The 18,011-nt window shown below is 33.6% G+C and overlaps 1 long non-coding RNA gene and 1 other non-coding gene across 2 annotated transcripts; one reads left to right on the top strand and one right to left on the bottom strand.

Moving 5' to 3' along the window:
• Positions 1–646: 646 nt before the first annotated feature.
• LOC145002016 (uncharacterized) lies at positions 647–1,505 on the top strand. The gene is made up of 2 exons (XR_013661778.1): positions 647–1,168; positions 1,362–1,505. It is a non-coding gene; the product is annotated as an uncharacterized LOC145002016 (long non-coding RNA).
• Positions 1,506–17,198: 15,693 nt separating this feature from the next.
• Positions 17,199–17,305, bottom strand: LOC145003630 (small nucleolar RNA R71). The gene has a single exon (XR_013662083.1). It is a non-coding gene; the product is annotated as a small nucleolar RNA R71 (small nucleolar RNA).
• Between the last annotated feature and the right edge of the window lie 706 nt (positions 17,306–18,011).

An 18,011-nucleotide genomic window follows, 5' to 3' on the forward strand; every position in this document is an offset into this window, starting at 1 on the left:
AAAATCATATAATTTTGTACCGTATAGTATTTGTTGTGCGAAATGGTTATTTCATGATAAAATAATCATAATACGTATACAGAAAATTTATACTAGTTTATTCGTAACAATATAGTAAATTGTTAAATAACAATATTTTAAAAAATTAGATTTATTGTATTTTCGCATAAAAAGATTATTGACTTGTATAAAAAAAAAATACTTAGACAAATGTATCCCCCCTCCCCTTAAATAATTAAAATATTAAAAATGGGTCGTAAGCGCTCACCCCCGAAGCGTGAGTTCCAATCGTTCGAATACGGTTACTTTGAGATGTTTGACGTGAGAAACCGTAAATCCACAATTATGACTTTAAAATACTCTCGGAGCCATTTCGTAAACAATTTGAATTGTTGGAGACTAATTTGTTACTTTGCTAAAGTATAAGGGCTTTTTGGTAATTTAATTAAATGGTTAGGACTTTTTTGGTAAAAAAAAATACCAAACGAGGGGTTGTTTTAAAAAAAATGGATTCAATAATTGGGGTTGGGACAGATTTTGAATAAAGAGTTTAACAGTAGGGGCATTTTGGCCCTTTCACACACTAAATGAAATTAGGGCTTAAATATACAACCAGTGTTTTCGTTTTCTTTATTCGATTGGGCATATGAAGGAAAAGGGGATACGAATCGAATGCTAAAGCAGTGAACGAAGACGGGAGATGGAGGCTCTCAAGCTGCTCAATCCAGATTTGCTTGATCGATCGATCGCGAAGGAGGATGTCGTCTCCGGGTGTTTGGCGAGGCCGAATAAGAGAAGGATCGAAGCGGCGGGGGAAGAGGCGTACGAGGGTAGCGGCGTTGCTTCCGATTCTTCGGTCTTTGCAGACCACGAAGAAGTCCGAAGGGAAGAGGAAGCTCGCAGCGACTAATCAGGGGGGTTTTGTGAGTCGATTGCTTGCGAAGGCAGTGTTTCGGGGATGGATGGGCCGAAGAGAGGGGAAAGCAGCGAAGCGGCTGGGATTTCGGCAGTGGAGCTCGACGGAAAAGATGAATGGTGTGATGGGCGAAAAGGGTAAGAGATTCAAGGTGTTTCAGATTGATTGTTTGGTGTGGCTGTTCTTGGTTGCTCTTCTCCTGGTTCGATCGGAAGTAAACACGAAGGAAATGGGAAATAGGTTGATTGAAGGGTAAGGACGAAGCAGCAACCGATAATCCTCTTGATTTTTTTTTTTTTTTTTTTTTTTTGATTTGGCATCCAATCCAAAGGGTGATGACACTGTCAGAATGATCGATCAAGGATGTTTTGTTTCCCCCTTTTTTTTGTGTGTTGATTGCAATGGATGATCCTAAGTGTGTGTTTGGGCTTTGGTTTTTTGACAGGGAATGAAGAAGATGGTGATCAGAAGATGTTGGAGTGTTGTTCTCGTTTGATTTGATATTTATTATTGAGAAATTATATTTGGTCAATAATTATGTATTCTATGTATGTGTGTATCTGTGAATGAATTTATTGATTGGTACGGATGTCTATTCTTAATCGATTTAATATACCATTCTTAATCGATTTAATATACACTCTTATTGTATGTATGTGTATATGGGTTTGAGACATTTTATAACAATAATACATGCATAATATTCACACTTTCATATTAAAAGTTTTCCATGTATGTTTATAATATATAGAGAAATCTTCGGAAAAGTTCTAATATTTCACCCTAATTGAGACTTTGTCGTAAACAAATTTTAATTTGAGAGTTTTTTTTTTTAAATTACGGTAAAATATTGAGATTTTTTTCCGGAGATTTCTCTAATATATATAAAGAAATTGAATATTTATACATAATAAGTATCCAAATTTTGCCCTATATACTATTTGTTGGTATTTGGAAATGTTACATGACACACACACATATATATATATATATATATATATATATATATATATATATATATATATATATATATATATATATATATATATATATATATGTGTGTGTGTAACATATATCCATGTTGATTACACGTTTAATTTGGATCTTTTGAAGTCGCATACGATACCATATATATATATATATATATATATATATATATATATATATATATATATATATATATATATATATATATATAAAGCATTTTAAACATTTCTTGAAATTTAAGAGGTATCAAACCTACTACATCATGTACGATCAACTTATGCTTACCATTCAATACACATATTACATTTGTATATTTAGTATGTTGAAAATCTTAATTGATATCAAATCTATAACCATTATATCATCATGTTTGTATATTTAGTAGGCTGAAAATCTTAAGTACAGGTGAGATACGTTCCGGTGGTTTTCTTCACACCATAGGATTTTCCAGAGAGATAATGATAAAAAAAATTGAAAAATACACTGTTAAAAAATAAAAGTAAAATGTTATAATAAACAAATAAATAGATAAACATTTGTGTGAAATTTATAAATTAAAATGGTTTCTGAACTACAAAAAAGAACTTAAAATAGATTGAAAAAAAAACCCGATTGAATTTACACCCCAGCAAACCGGTCAAAGTTGTGAAACAAGTTAAGATATTACGGTAATTAGAAATTAACATTATGAATGAATGATTATTTGCAATTTACAAAAGTGACATATAAATGGATTTTTCAATGTTTGAGGATTGTAAAAACGAAAAAATTATCAATATTGTAACTTGGTTATACTTGAAGGTTTTTATGGTATGATCTGATCGTCGTAATGAAACTATTCACCGAAATAAATTAATCACCGCTCGAACACTATTTGTCGCCGCCACTTTACGCGGGCACACATCTAGTATAATAACTACAATAACTACAATAAATTTCATATATATTTATTTATCATGATGTATACCTCAATTCTCGTGCCTTCGCATAGATTATATAAATTTTCTAAAAGTTCTTGCTTAGTTAAGGTCATGGTGATTCCAAAAATTGTAACGCCCTGTTCCGAATCAATTCCTAATCCGAGGCTGTGGCCAGAAGAGCGGTCATCATAAGGAGTCGGGCCTTTTCAAAGGTAATATTTACCCCCTTTTGGATGTGGGTAATGTAGATATGTGATCCAATAGTTCGGTTTGCACTTTGGAATCAAAGGGTAAAATGGGAAAGTAGTGTTTCAGACTTCTTTTATGAATTATGGATTTTAGTTTGACGTGTTTTAAATCAAAAGTAATTATATAGGGCTGTAGAGCTCCTCAATACCTTTTCATGGATATAAAGAACGTCAAAAACGGAGTTATAAAGAAGAAGTTATGACCGTTTGAAGTTTGGGTGGTTTTGGGCCAAGCTGAGTACGTTGGGTGTACAAAAAGGTGTACGTTGGGCGTACTAATGGAATCATGAGTATGCTGTGCATTCTAGGAGTACGTTGGGCATACACAATCAGTGCGCCAACCCTATTTTTGTGGTTTAAGCCCTACTTAAGCTCCTTAACTCCCCCAAACCCACTCCATTCTTGTCACACCCCCAACCAGACGGCGGAAACATCCGGGGGTTCGTGTGACTTAAATTGAAATATCATCATAATGAATATACATGAAACAAACACATACATCACCAACATTACATAGTACAAATTTCATTGTTCACATCAAGTACATTGTTTAAATATTACATATCTGTAGCATAAATGGTTTGATGACTGACATCTCACAAAAGAAATTTCGAAAACACACTTGATGATTCTTCATTCTAACGTTTACCTGAGAATACAAATTATTTTGAAAAGCGGTCAACATATGTAATGTTGGTGAGTTCATAAGCATGTTTGATATAAAAATAGTTTGTATTGTTTGTAAAACCAAGAAAATCGGATATTTTTTGAAACAACAATTGTTTACGAAATAGGTGCGATGTTCCATAAGTATATGCATGAATGATTTCAAACGTGTAAAAGTGATATGTTTCCCATAATAAATTCTTGTATTATCGTTGTTGTAAGTAAAAGTGAATAATGCTGTTTCCCAGGAAAACACGATGTTTTCTGACTTCATTAGTATGATCTTTTTGTATTATTGTATCGTCACAATCGAATGAATATGATTCCCCATGATTACTTAGATGGTGTTGGATCTCTATGTGAGTCGCTATAACCATGCATAATAATGACTAATTCATCTGTCTTGGCATTCTTGCGAATGTCGGTATTGAATTAAGACTTTGTCACCCTAGACTGGCCGAGTCTAACTGTAGCGAACAACTTAGGTGTGGGGGAGTCACCCCCATAAAGATCTATACACAAACTCTCGCTCTCTCTCCAGGAGACTCTGGTTATAACTACAGACTACGACTGATACTCATTGGTGTCACCCGTTATTTCCCACTAAATCCAACTGAATTTGATTAACCTTGTTCAACAACCTGATTTATGTTTACTTGAACCAAAAGTTAAGCCTAACAGACGAATAGAAGAGGGCAACAGAGATCCACTAATCATGTATTTAATTATAGGCTGCCAAGCATGTGACGGACGCGTTAGTCTATCACACATATGATTGATTTTTGGACCATACTAGCAATGTAATTGGGTCACTAAGGCCTGACAGCATGTAAAAGCCATTGAGGGTCCGTTAGGCATGCTATTGAGTCACTAGAAGCCCAATAAACATGTGTGATATATTGGGCCCAAGAAATCATGATATTGGGTCATAAGGCCCAACAGCATGAATAGAAGATATTGGAGCCCAATCATTGAATCTTTTATGGTTTGTTGAGTTTAAGTTCGTAGTGTTTGTATTTGTTGTATGCTAATTGTTTATTCGCAATGATAAAACAAAAATATCTTATTGTTTGATTTATAACGAAGCTTTAGTTATATATATATATATATATATATATATATATATATATATATATATATACAGAGAGAGAGAGAGAGGTGGGTTCAATTGAGAAAATAAAAAAAAAGTTGAGAATGGAGGAATCATTATCAGTCACTCATTTAATCTAAGCATAAAAAGACACGGTGACAAACTTGTAAATATGTTAAGAACCTTCAATCTCAAATACGTAACTATAGAGAATTCGATAACAGTTCATTCATCATCAAAATTTTTACTCCAACCTTCAATAATCATCCATATTTCTTCAACTAAACCGGAATTTCTTCGCTGTTCATAACATTGGACTCGGAGTTCTGGACTCGCAATCACAGTCGACATTGAAGGACTCAGAATCGATACTCACAGGTTCCCAATCAGATTTTCGGAAATCAAAATCAAAATGAGAAATTAATCAAACATAGGATGTCGAACTCGAGGTCGAAATCGGAAGTATATGATGATTTGGAATTGATAACTTGATGTTTTTAACATTTTAAAAATAGTTAACTTGTATGCACTCCAACTGTTTGATGAAATGCATAAACTAAATTACCACGTTATATTCACGTATGAATATGTTTTCTCACTTGAATCAGTATATGATTATTAAAAATACAAAACAAATATGCAAGTCTGTATGTTATTCATATGTGAATAACATATAAAAATTATATATTCAAATATTCATAAGTGAATATATTCACAAGTGAATATACCTTGTAATATTCATATGTGAATATACTCTGTAATATTCATAAGTGAATATATCATCTAATATTCACAAGTGAATATACTATGTAATATTCACATGTGATATACCATGTAATACTATGTAATATTCACATATGAAATATCATTTAGTATTCATAAGTAAATATACCATCTAACATTCATAAGTTAATATATTATATTAATATTCACAAGTGAATGCATCGTCTAATATTAAAATATGAATATACTATGTTTATTTTATGCTATATTCATATATGAATGATACTTAATTTGTAAAAAAAAATCATACTTTTTATTCATAAGTGAATAACGAATGTACTGTAATAAAACCTGATACATTTTTATTCACTTATGAATAATGATAGCTGAAAATATTTTTTTTTTTTTATTTTATCTTAAAACTGTATCAATATGAATGTCTTTTGTAGAGAATAAAAAATCATGAATTTTGGTATATTTAAAATCATTTTTTGATAAAAATAGCTTCTAAAAATTTAAAAAAAAAAAAAAACCAAAAAAAAACTATGTTTTTGTATATATTAAGGTAATGATTAGCATAGTTTAAGGAAATATGTTTTGTTGGAAAACACATATCTATTCATTTCCCATTTCCGTTGGTACGACGGAGGCTTTTGCGGCAAAAATAAATGAGTGACTGAGAATGTGTGTGTGTGTGTATATATATATATATATATATATATATATATATATATATATATATATATATATATATATATATATATAATCCGTGTGTTATGAACTTGATATTTTAATCCAACGATTTATAATTGTTTATCTGGTCTAAAAACATTTAGTTTGATCATTGCATCCCCTTTTTCTATAAAATGGCACTTTTAGTCCCTTTTTATGAAAATTGATATTTTTGGTCCTCAAACCATTTTTCTTGACCGTTTTGACCCAAACTTTGTTTAAATGGTAATTTCAACCCAACACTATTGTATTGGTCATTTTCAGCCTTTAATTGCAAAAAGTTTACATTTTTAGCCTAATTTCCGTAAGTTTTACAATTGTGATCCAAAATCAAAAACTTTTCATTTGTAGTCCAAACTTGGTAATAAACTCATTTTAACCCCTAAAAATGTTTATTTACATTTTAGTCCCATAGTTTGTTGAGTTTTTCCAATTCAACCCCTTAAAATCTCATTTTTCACAACTTTGGGCCCAAAACCCATTAAACCCATTTTTAAGCCCATTAAGCTATAATTTATGTTTTTGACCCTTTGGAAAGTGTTATTTTCATAAAAATCATCTTTTATACAAATAACCAACTTATGATCCTCATAAAATTGACAAATTACAATTTATACCCAATCTTTGCTATTTTTGCAAATATGACACTTGTAAGGTTCTTTTGGTTTTGGTTTTCTCTTTTTAAACTTAAAGACTCTTAGATCTATGATGTATGTTGTTTAGGATGTTTTTGTTTACGATTCTTTCACCCTTTTTGCTCTAGATCTCGAAATTTAACCAATTTTACACATTATCATAACCAAAAACTAAAGAAATCACATATAGCATGCAAACACAGATAGATCATCACATAATACTTGTATTCTCCCCTAAAAACAAGTAAAAACCAAAAACAAGGGGGTATGAAGCTCACCTTGCTTGTTGCTCTCGGTTTTTGAAGAAGAATGAAAGAAGATTTTGTCCCTAGCAAGCTTTCTTGAGTGGATTTCGAACTTAAGAAGTTCTAGGAAGCAAAATCACCAAAACTTTGCTTAAAAGAGTGATCTATCAATAGAATGGAATAATAAAACTTGGAGGTGTAAAGACTTACCAAGAAGTGATGATTATCTTGTGAAAAACCTCTTGAAACACAAGCAAAAGTCTTGAGATTTTTGGATGAAGAAGATGAATGAGTCTTGAGAGAATTTGAAAGAGTTTGTTGAAATGTGTGTATGTTTGGGGGCTCTCGGCTGAGGATAAGAAGAGAGGGGGGGAAAGAAAGAGAGTGAGGTGATAGATGCATGGGGAGGTGAGAAATATTCTTAGATATCCCACATACAAGTTTGAGGTGTCACCCCCCCTAATCACCCATTAATTTCTCTTTTTTTATTATTATTTATTTATCATTTGGGCCGAAATGGGCTAAGGAGAAGGGGAAGGAAATATCACTTTGGACCATTCTTGGCTTTTCCTGAAAACACAAGGTCCAATAAGAGGTTTTCGGCCTATTGGGCCCTTATGGTGGTTCATGGCCCAAATTGCATAAAAGAATAAATTCTATGGCCCATTTGGGCTTATTAGATTTGTTATGGTCCAACAAGGCACACTAAAGGTATAGTAATTCATTTTAGATCCATTATAGTCCAAAATGTTAAGTTTCATGAAAGTGTGTCCAATTAGGGCCTATTTAAGGGTCCTAAGCCCAAAATAATCAGATTGGAAACTTATTGGTCCATTAGGCCCAATAAGGAAATCCTAGTCCATGATGGACTTAAACCAGGATTTTAGGGTTTCCAATTCTTTTGTTGACCATTTTAAGTGTTTGTATAGAGTGTTTGATGGAATTTTGTTGTCATTGAATAAACATCAGGCATACTTTCAAGTTTTAGTCACAAATGTTACTCTTGTTAATGTTTACAAAAACCTTATAATTCCTAATTGTAAAAATTCTCAGCCTCCACCCCTCCAACACCCTTTTTATGAAACCCTAACCTTAGATGAGCATTGTGAGCTAAAAGAAGGCGATTTTGAGTGCTTTGAAGTATGTATGCTGCACCTTGGATAAGAATGAACTTCTTGTAGAAGTGTTGGTTGCATTGCAGCTTATAGATCTGGACTTTTTTTCACCTTGATCTATCTTCTAGAGGTAGAAAGTTTTAATCTTGATGATGCATTTGTTAGAACTAGTTAGTTTTGGATGTTATGAGCTTTTGGTCATTTTAGTGCATAAAGTTTAGATCTTAAATGTTTGTGACCTTGTTGTGGATAAAGTTGGAAACTTTATCCATCTAAACATCATTATGATCATAAGGTTAGAGACTTGGACTTAATGGATTAAGTTGAAAAAGATGCACTTTCGGTCCCATTTGATGCTTAAAGGCTAGATCTTAGTGGTTTGGACCATTCTAATGGATAAAGTTGGAAACTTTATCCATTATGGAGCTTTTAGGACCCATAAAAATGTAATCTTGATCCTTTTATACCTTCCATGAGAGTGTCATGATGTCTTAATGGATTAATTAGTTAAGGTTTTAGCTTTTGGACATTTTCTAGACATGGAAAGTCATAAAGGTGGAAACTTTATGACTTAGAATGATGTCGTGGACTATATCTGAGTGTTGGATGAAAGGACTTAAGAGGTAAAGCACTTAATGGAAAAGTGTCATATGGCTGAGTACGCCATGCGTACCTTTGAGTACGCTGCGCATACTCGTATGGGATCCCGATTCTGGTTGGTAAGTACGCCATGCGTACGAGATGAGTATGTTGGGCGTACGCAACCTGAAGTTTGACTTATTGACTTTGACGTCTAGTGACCATTGAATTTTGACCAATTTTGACCTTGGGACAAACTTGTGGGTTTTGGCCTATTAACTAAGATTTTATCTGGTTCTGGTATTGATAGCTTGGGAAGCTGGTAGGGCAGCAACTAAGGATTTCTTCTGGGGAGCTTCTGCATTCAAGGTGAGTCTCCTCACCATACCAATGGGTCGAAGGCATCGAGCCTGACCCATTATGTGTTATGTGGTATGCTAGTTGATTATGTGTTATGTGGTATGTGTAACATCCATAAAATTCATGAAAAGTTAAAACTTTTTCAAACATCCAAAAACCAATATTTATTACAAAATGTTTTCAAAATAGTTTCATATCAGAGTATCCTAGAAATCAAAATCACAAAATGCGAGGAAGTGCATGACCAAGCCTTCTCCTTCCATCGATCATCCGAAGTACTTGCAACAAAATCCAAAACTATAAGCCTGAAGCTTAGTAAGTTCCCCGAAAATATCAATGCCATACAAGCCATAACCATATCATAACAAACAACATGCATATAGAGTCTTCAATATGACCGGACTGCCCTCACCATGCCTTCAGTCTATTTGTCCCACTCTTAATACCTTCAGCATTTTTGGTCCGCCCTCCCAGGCCTTCAGCCTATCTGGACCGTTCTCCGGGCCTTCGGCCTAACCGATACGCCTCGTTGGGTCTGCAGTCTATCCAAATCACCCTGGGTATGTTGGCGTAGAGCACGAAGCATGACTGCCTCAACCCACCCTCAATCATACAACCAACACATAAATATCATACGTTAGCTAACATGCACAAATAGTCAAACGGATCTAACAGATCACTAATCATAACATCATCCTATATACCAGGATACCGACCTAACAGGTCACTAACATATCATCATCCTATATACCAGGATATCGACCTAATAGGTCACTAACATAGTATCATGCGATAACCAGGATAACAATCCAAAAAGGGCCAACATTGGTGCCTTCGACCCTGTTAGTATAGTAAGGAAGACTCACCTCAAAATACTGAATTGAACTAAATACCCTCGGCTGTTGACTCACCAAAAATCCCGAACTATCACAATAAATGAACACCAATCAATAATTGGAATATCAACCTCGACTAAGGGCCCAAACATAGAGTAACAGTCCATTCTATCATTTCCTTAAGTTGGGCCAAGGCCCAACTCCAATTTCTTAATCCAAAAGCCCAATATTCAAGGCCCATAGTTGATCCAATTTTCCAAATTTGGCCAAACTCCCTGATATGGGCATATTTATTTATAAAATTCATGCATTATCTTAATATCTTATGTTAATTTATCTTATTTAATGAACAAAAGGGGCTTAATTAGTTTAGAATTTCATTTTTCAGGAACAATTACATGCTCGGATGGAAAAGGAATCGGAACTAGCAATTGGAAGCTTGGATCTTGGATTTTGAAGAAAGAAGGATGTTGCTGGACAGCTTGACCCCTCGTTAGTCTTTTGGCCATATCTCATGAACCGTAACTCCGATTGACGAGATTCAAAATTTTCAGAAAACTAGACACAATTTCAGACGACTTTTGTGTTTTGAGAAAATGTTGATTCCAAACGAACCCGATGAGTTAGGCCTCAAATCGACGAGTTGGTCAGAATGTTCACGATTCGATGATGCCTAGCCGTACACGCTGTATACGCGAATTATCGAAAAAACTCGTTGAGTTGGTCTTAAAAACTCGATGAGTTGGGTTGATTTTTGGTAACTATAGATAGAGAGCATATATTCATTAAACCCTAACATTTTTTGGAGGCTAGCTGCGATTATTGAAGATCAGAAGGGTTCTTGGAGCTTCAGTTTTCGAGATTGCAACCTAAGAGAAAATTTAGAAGAGATCAAAGGAAATTAATTATTCTTCTTTTCTTAATCTTTGTTTTTGAACCATGTTTGAATCATTAGATTTTTAGTTTATGTTATTACTTGCTGTAGATATGAGCTAAAAGCTTTATACTTCTTTTTGGATGAGATAATATTATGAACGTGGTTTGATTGAGTGGTTGAATTAATATTGATTTGGTTATTCATCTTGTTAAGATTGTTAAAGATCCTTATGTATTGATGATAAATATTTTCTGTTAATAAGTAAGTTATTGAGTTGCATGAACATCTTCTTGATTACTTGAATCATATAGTTTTGTGAGCACAAAATTCTATGCCTAGGAATGGTGAACATGAAACTAGGGTTAACTAGAAAATATGTAAATCAATGTGTAAGCATGTGTGATGAACAACCACATATGAGTTGATTGAATTGAACAAATATGATTAGCTATTATTACAAGTCTTACTTTATATGAACTAAACACTAGGAAACTTGTTAGTTTAATCACTTAATCACTATTTGAATTAATATGTCTACTAAAGAGTTGGTATTAGTGAACATAAACCCAATCACATTAGGAATCGTTAACCATTGACTTATTGATCCATTGCCCTTGCCATGAAATCAACCATTGCCCTTTCTTGTTCTTCTTATTTTTTAATTATCTTTGTTTAAGTGTTAAAGTGCTTGTTTAAGTTTCTAGTCTTGAAAAACTAGAGAACCCCCTCTTTTATTAATTATTTTATTTAGATAATATTATTATTAATTTTAGATGTTACCATTCCTTGTGTTCGATACTCTACTTGCTTGAACTAAACTGCAATCGATAGGTACACTTCTTGCGTGTGTTTGTTTTAATTTGAGTTTGTTAGGATTAAAACTGGTGCATTTTACACACATCTAGTTTTTTGGCGTCATTGCCGAGGAACGGTTCTAAATAGTTAATTTTATTTGCTAATTGTTATCGTTTTTAATTTTATTGATTTTTTATATTTAGTTTAATTTTTATTTATATTTATTTATTATGTATTTTCCAAATCTCGATGCTTTTCTTGAGGAAGTGGTATAGAAAATTAAACATGAAGATGAGGAGTGTGACTCAGATGATGATTTGAAGAAATTTGGAAGATGGTTAGATAACATCTTGCCTAATGAACAAGAGCAATCTAAGTTTCAAGAGCTAGAGTTAAAAGATGAAGAATTGAATCCAGAAAGAGACTTGGAAAAGTTGGAAAGATTGCTGGCAGAAGGGTCAAACGAAGAACAAGAACAAGCTGAGTTGCAGGAACCAAGCCGTGGATTCACCATTACCACGACGTGGCCCCCTATTTTTCCAGTTTGTGTTTCAAAGCATGGGGTGACAATTCCAAATTTGGAGGTAGTTCTGAGGCATGACCCATTTCTGATTAGTACCCGACCGATTCCCACCCTTGTCAAGATTCTTGGGTGTTATGAATTCAAGCGCGTTTAGCCAATTGTTGAAGCAAATAGCCAAATTTTACAAATTGGTCCAAAGAAAATATTTAATGCAATGGATGGATTGGCATTGAGTTTATTTAAAGTTTATTAAGTCGGGAGTCCAGCTCAAGACTCGCACAAAAAGAAGCGCTTGCGGGAGGCAACCCGTCATTAAAGTTTGCTTTTCTTTTTCTTTTTCTTTTGTGTGTTTGGTTTGGTTTGTTTCTAAACTTCTAGTTTATTAGGGTAATGTAGGAATGCTAATTTGATGTTTTTTTTCCTGTTATTATGTAGTTTTTTTTGTCTTTGATCTATGCAGAAGTTAGGGTGAGATTAGAGTGATTTCTTAAAGCGTGAGGGAAATAAAGTGAGGGGTTGAGTCATTTACGAGAAGATTAGAATACTTTGAGTGATATGTTGAGTCCGATGTTTATATTTTCTAAAAGGATTCTCGTCAGTGAAGATTATAAGGAAGTGTATTACACTAATACCCTCCTTGAACACCAAATCAGAACTGGAGTAGAAAGAAGAATTTACACGATTAAAGCCAAAAACTCGTCGAGTGCATACATACAACTCGACGAGTTCCAGAGGAAAAGAACGACTTCTGCCCAAGTTACGATCCAACACGACGAGTTCTCCACTATCAACTCGGTGTGTTGCTCAGTCATTTGATTTTTGAGTCTTCGATTTGATTCCATACGACGCGGGCATTGTCTATATTTTTGAAGATCATTTTCCAAGCATTTCCAAGAAGCTTTTTCCAGTATATTTGGAGTTGAACCACACGAGATTTGACATCCAAGACACGGATGAGCTGTTCCCATGTCTAAAGTCAGCTGAAGATGGAGCTTAACAAGAAGAATATCAATCTCACAACTTCTATCCTAGGGGAGTCTGTTCTAATTCTCTCTTTACTTTTATGTTCTTTAATTGTTTTAACATGCAATAGGGACATTGCATAAATTATGTGTGGGGTAAGGGTTGATTAAATTTAGTCAAATTTAGAATCCTAGGTTAATTTTTTAAAAAAAAATTACATAAAAATTGCTAGGGCTAAATTAGAAAATCATGGTCAAAGCAATTAGGATTCATGCTAGTATTATGTTTGATGATTCTATGAGGACCCAAATGTTTAGTTGAGTCAATATATGTTATAATCCATTTGTGGCCCCCTTTATTCTAGTGAAATTATGGGACAGAAACACAACCTTGCTTAGTTTGAGTGACACAATATGTTTAGCATCGTGTACTTAAAATGTATCTAGGAACGCTTAAGTAGTCATTGCACATGAGACTAATGCCTTTAACCAATAAAGCATGAAGTTAAATCCCCTTGCGTAAGCATATGTTTTTTTCTCTAGGTTTTTAGTTTGAGTGAAAAAAAGTGAGAAAAAACAAAAAAAAAAAAAAAATAGAAGAAAAAAAAGAGAAAAGAAATAAAAATAGAAAAATAAAAAAGAGTGATGAAATGTTTGAAAGGAAGAATCTATAAAGCTTTGAAGACAAAGAAGAAACATCAAGAAGAAAAGCTACAAATTATTGAAGAAACAAAGTATCAAGTATTTCTATTCTAATTTTCTTTTCTACGTTATTTTATCGTATGTGTGCTTGGAGGTTTAACCAAAAATGACTTGAGGTTAAGAAAGTTTTCTGTGGATGGATTCGGAGGGATGCATAAAATGAGTGTTGTTCAAAATAAGTGGGCGAGTGTTTATGAGGATTTTGAGTATTTAGGATTAGGGGGATCCTTAGGAAAAAAAATTAGACACAAATGCATGCATTGCGGTCTTGGCATAATGGTCAGGTTCAATTGGGATTGTCTTTTGTGGTACTAGTGTGTTAAAATTCAGTTTTCCTCGGGGGCAAGCAAAAGTCAAGTGTGGGGTATTTTGATATGGGCATATTTAGTTATAAAATTCATGCATTATCTTAATACTTTATGTTGAGTTTATTTTATTTAATGAACAAAAGGTGCTGAATTAGTTAAGAATTTCATTTTTCAGGAAAAATTACATGCTCGGATGGAAAAGGAATCAGAACTAGCAATTGGAAGCTTGGATTTTGGATTTTGAAGAAAGAAGGATGTTGCTGGACAGCTTGACCCCTTGTCAGTGTTTTGGCCATATCTTATGAACCGTAACTCCGATTGACGAGATTTAAAATGTTTTGAAAACTAGACACAATTTCGAACGAATTTCGTGTTTTGAGAAAATGTTGATTCCAAACGAACCCGACGAGTTAGGCCTCAAATCGACGAGTTTGTCAGAATGTTCACGATTCGATGATGCCTAGCCGTACACGCTATATACGCTAATTATCGAAAAAAACTCGTCGAGTTGGTATTAAAAACTCGATGACTTGGGTTGATTTTTGGTGACTATAAATAGAGAACATATATGCCCAAAACCCTAACACTTTTTGGAGGCTAGCTGAGATTATTGAAGATCAAAAGGGTTCTTGGAGCTACAATTTCCGAGATTGTAACCTAAGAGACAATTTAGAAGAGATCAAAGGCAATTAATTATTCTTCTTTTCATTATATCTTTTTTGAACCATGTTTGAATCATTAGATTTTGAGTTTAGGTTATTACTTGTTGTAGATATGAGCTAAAAGCTTTATAATTATGTTTGGATGAGATAATATTATGAACATGGTTTGATTGAGTGGTTGGACTAATATTGATTTGGTTATTCATCTTGTTAAGCTTGTTAAATATCCTTGTGTATTGATGATAAATATTTTCTATTAATAAGTAAGTTATTGAGTTGCATGAACATCTTCTTGATTACTTGAATCATATAGTTTTGTGAACACAAAATTATATGCCTAGGAATAGTGAACATGAAACTAAGGTTAACTAGAAAATATGTGATATGTGCATATTTAGCTATATATTTAGTATAGATTTTTATTTTTTATTAGCTAATTATTTGCATATTATGGACAAAATGTACTTAATTGTGTTTAAATTGTATTTTCAGTCCAAAAGATATGCTCGGAAGCAAAAGGAAGCAGGAGATGCGATCGGAAGCTCGGAAACCAAAGAAAGAAGAAAAAGAACCAAAACCTAAAGGACTCAGCGAGTCTGAACGCCCACTTGACGAGTACCTGTGAATGTTCGCAAAGCAAAACACAAAGTCCTTGCCGTACACAGACTCTACTGAGGGGATTCGGCGAGTCGGTTATCTACACGACGAGTAGACCCTATTTTCTGAAATCTATAAATAGAAGACACATTCTTAAATTGAGGCTCTCTCTAGAATCTTTGGTGAATTACTTGACGACCAAGAAGGCATTTGGAGTTCTGGAAATCATGAGATAAACCCTAATCTTCAATTCTAAGGAGATTCAAGGCAACATAAGTTTATTTCTCTCTTTATTCTTGAATAGAACTATGATTGAGTTGTTAGATTTCGTTTTTGGATTTTTATTTACAGTAATTATGAACTAATTCTTTCAGTTTTTGTTTAGGGTAGATGAGTTATTACCTATGGATTGATTTATGATGGGATTGATTGTTGTGAACTTTGTTAAATTAAGCTTGTTAAAGAACGTCATGCATTAACCATAACTATTTTCAGTTAATTGACAAGTAATTAAGTTGCATGAACATCTCTTAATTGTTTACCTCATGTGATTTATGTGAAAACATTGTTATGTGCCTAGGAATAGTGAATATGAAACTAGGGTTAACTAGAAAATGGGTAAATTAATGTGTGAGCTTGTGTGATAAACCATCAACAATAGGCTAATTGAATTATTAATTTGATTAACCAATTACAAGTCTTATTTAATCAAAATAATTGAACTAGGGAATTCATTAGTTTAATCACTTGATCAATGCTTAAATTAATTTGTTTTCTAAGGATTGGTAATAGCGAATGTGAATCTAATCACCTTAGTCGGTAACCAATAACAATTAATCCATTGCACTTATGATAAATCAACCATAGGAATTAACGAATCGAACCTAAATAGAAACTTTTTTATTGAATTTGGTGAATTTTTACTTGTTTTTAGCTAATTAGTCACTTAAATTGTGCGTTAGTTAGTGTGTTAAAGTTTCTAGTCTTGTAAAACTAGAGAAACCATTTTACTTTTATTACTTGTTTAGTTAATTCTAGTTATTAGTTTAATTTCCGTTCCTCGAGTTTGATACCCTACTTGCTCAACTATACCACTAATAGATAGGTTCACTGTCTTTGTGTGTTTAAATTTCATCTTAAAGTAGGATTAAAACCAGTGCATTTTTATACACATCAAGTTTTTGGCGCTGTTGTCAGGGAACAGTTCTAAAATTAATTCTAATTTCTAGTGTTATCGATCCTTTGTGTGAGATTTATCTTGCACAAAGTTACTTCTTTAGTAATTTAGTTATTAGGATAAGTTTTAAGTTTTTCTATTTTTAGGATTTTTGTTAATTTTTTTTCTATTTAAGTTGTGAACTCGTCGAGTGTAGTCGAACCTACTCGGCGAGTCCATCGTTGATTTCCAATTTTGTTTTTATTTCCTGCAACTGCCACTTTTGAACTTAAAGGACACATACTTGCTTAACTTAAGGAGATTCCATTCTACGAGAAGGATCATGAAGACGTGTATAAGCATCAAGATGAGGTCAACGATGTAGCCGACTACTTCAATGTTCCTAACGTACCTCGCGATACAGTTTTACTTTGTATGCTACCGGTCACATTTAAGGGGGTCGGGAAAGATTGGCTAAAATCACTCCTTCCAGGATGCATCACTAATTGGGCTAAAATGAAGGAAGAATTCATAGACCAATTTTGCCCTCCATCAAAGATAGCCAAGTTGAAGAAAGCCATTGCCAAATTTGAACAATAAGCTGGAGAGTCACTTTATGAGGCATGAGAGAGATACAAGGGCTTACTAAGGAATTTCCCACATCATGATTTAAACAGTCAACAAGAAGTCTCTATTTTCTATGATGGAGTCAATGTAACAACAAGGCAACTCCTTGATTCACAAGGACCTCTCACAAAGAAACCACCCCCAGTGATAAAAGAACTAATTGAAGAATTCTCTAAGCACTCTAGATAATATCATAACTCAAGGAACGACTTAACACGAGGGGTGGTGAATTCTATTACCGATGGCATGGCAACAATGATGGCAAAATTGGAAAGCATGGATCGAAGAATGACTAAGATGGACCAATCCATCCATGCCATTAGAGTGGGATGTGAAAATTGTAGAGGGCCCCACATTACTAAAGATTGTGACCTTGATGAGAATGGGAACTGGAAAGTACAAGTATGTTATTCAAGTGGTGATAGATTTCATGACAATTAGCGAAAACCCAAGAAAGAATGGCTACCATATGATGAGTACAAAAAAGACAAGGGAGGAAAAATATAAGCAAAAAGATAGAGGCTTTTATTAAAAAGGAGGAACCGGTACATGAAAAGAAATCAGATTTGGAAGACATGCTTACAAGATTCGTGGCTGCATCCGAGAAAAGACATAATGATACCGATGTTGCAATCAAAGATCAACAATATGTTGAGAGAACACCAAATGATGATGAAAGATGAACACGCTCTGCTTAGGAATCAACAAGCATCTATTCTCAACATAGAAAAGCAGCTAGGGCAACTTGCT

This window comes from Lactuca saligna, chromosome 6 (genome assembly GCF_052625555.1).
Source record: "Lactuca saligna cultivar CGN05327 chromosome 6, ASM5262555v1, whole genome shotgun sequence".
Lineage (NCBI taxonomy): Eukaryota > Viridiplantae > Streptophyta > Magnoliopsida > Asterales > Asteraceae > Lactuca > Lactuca saligna.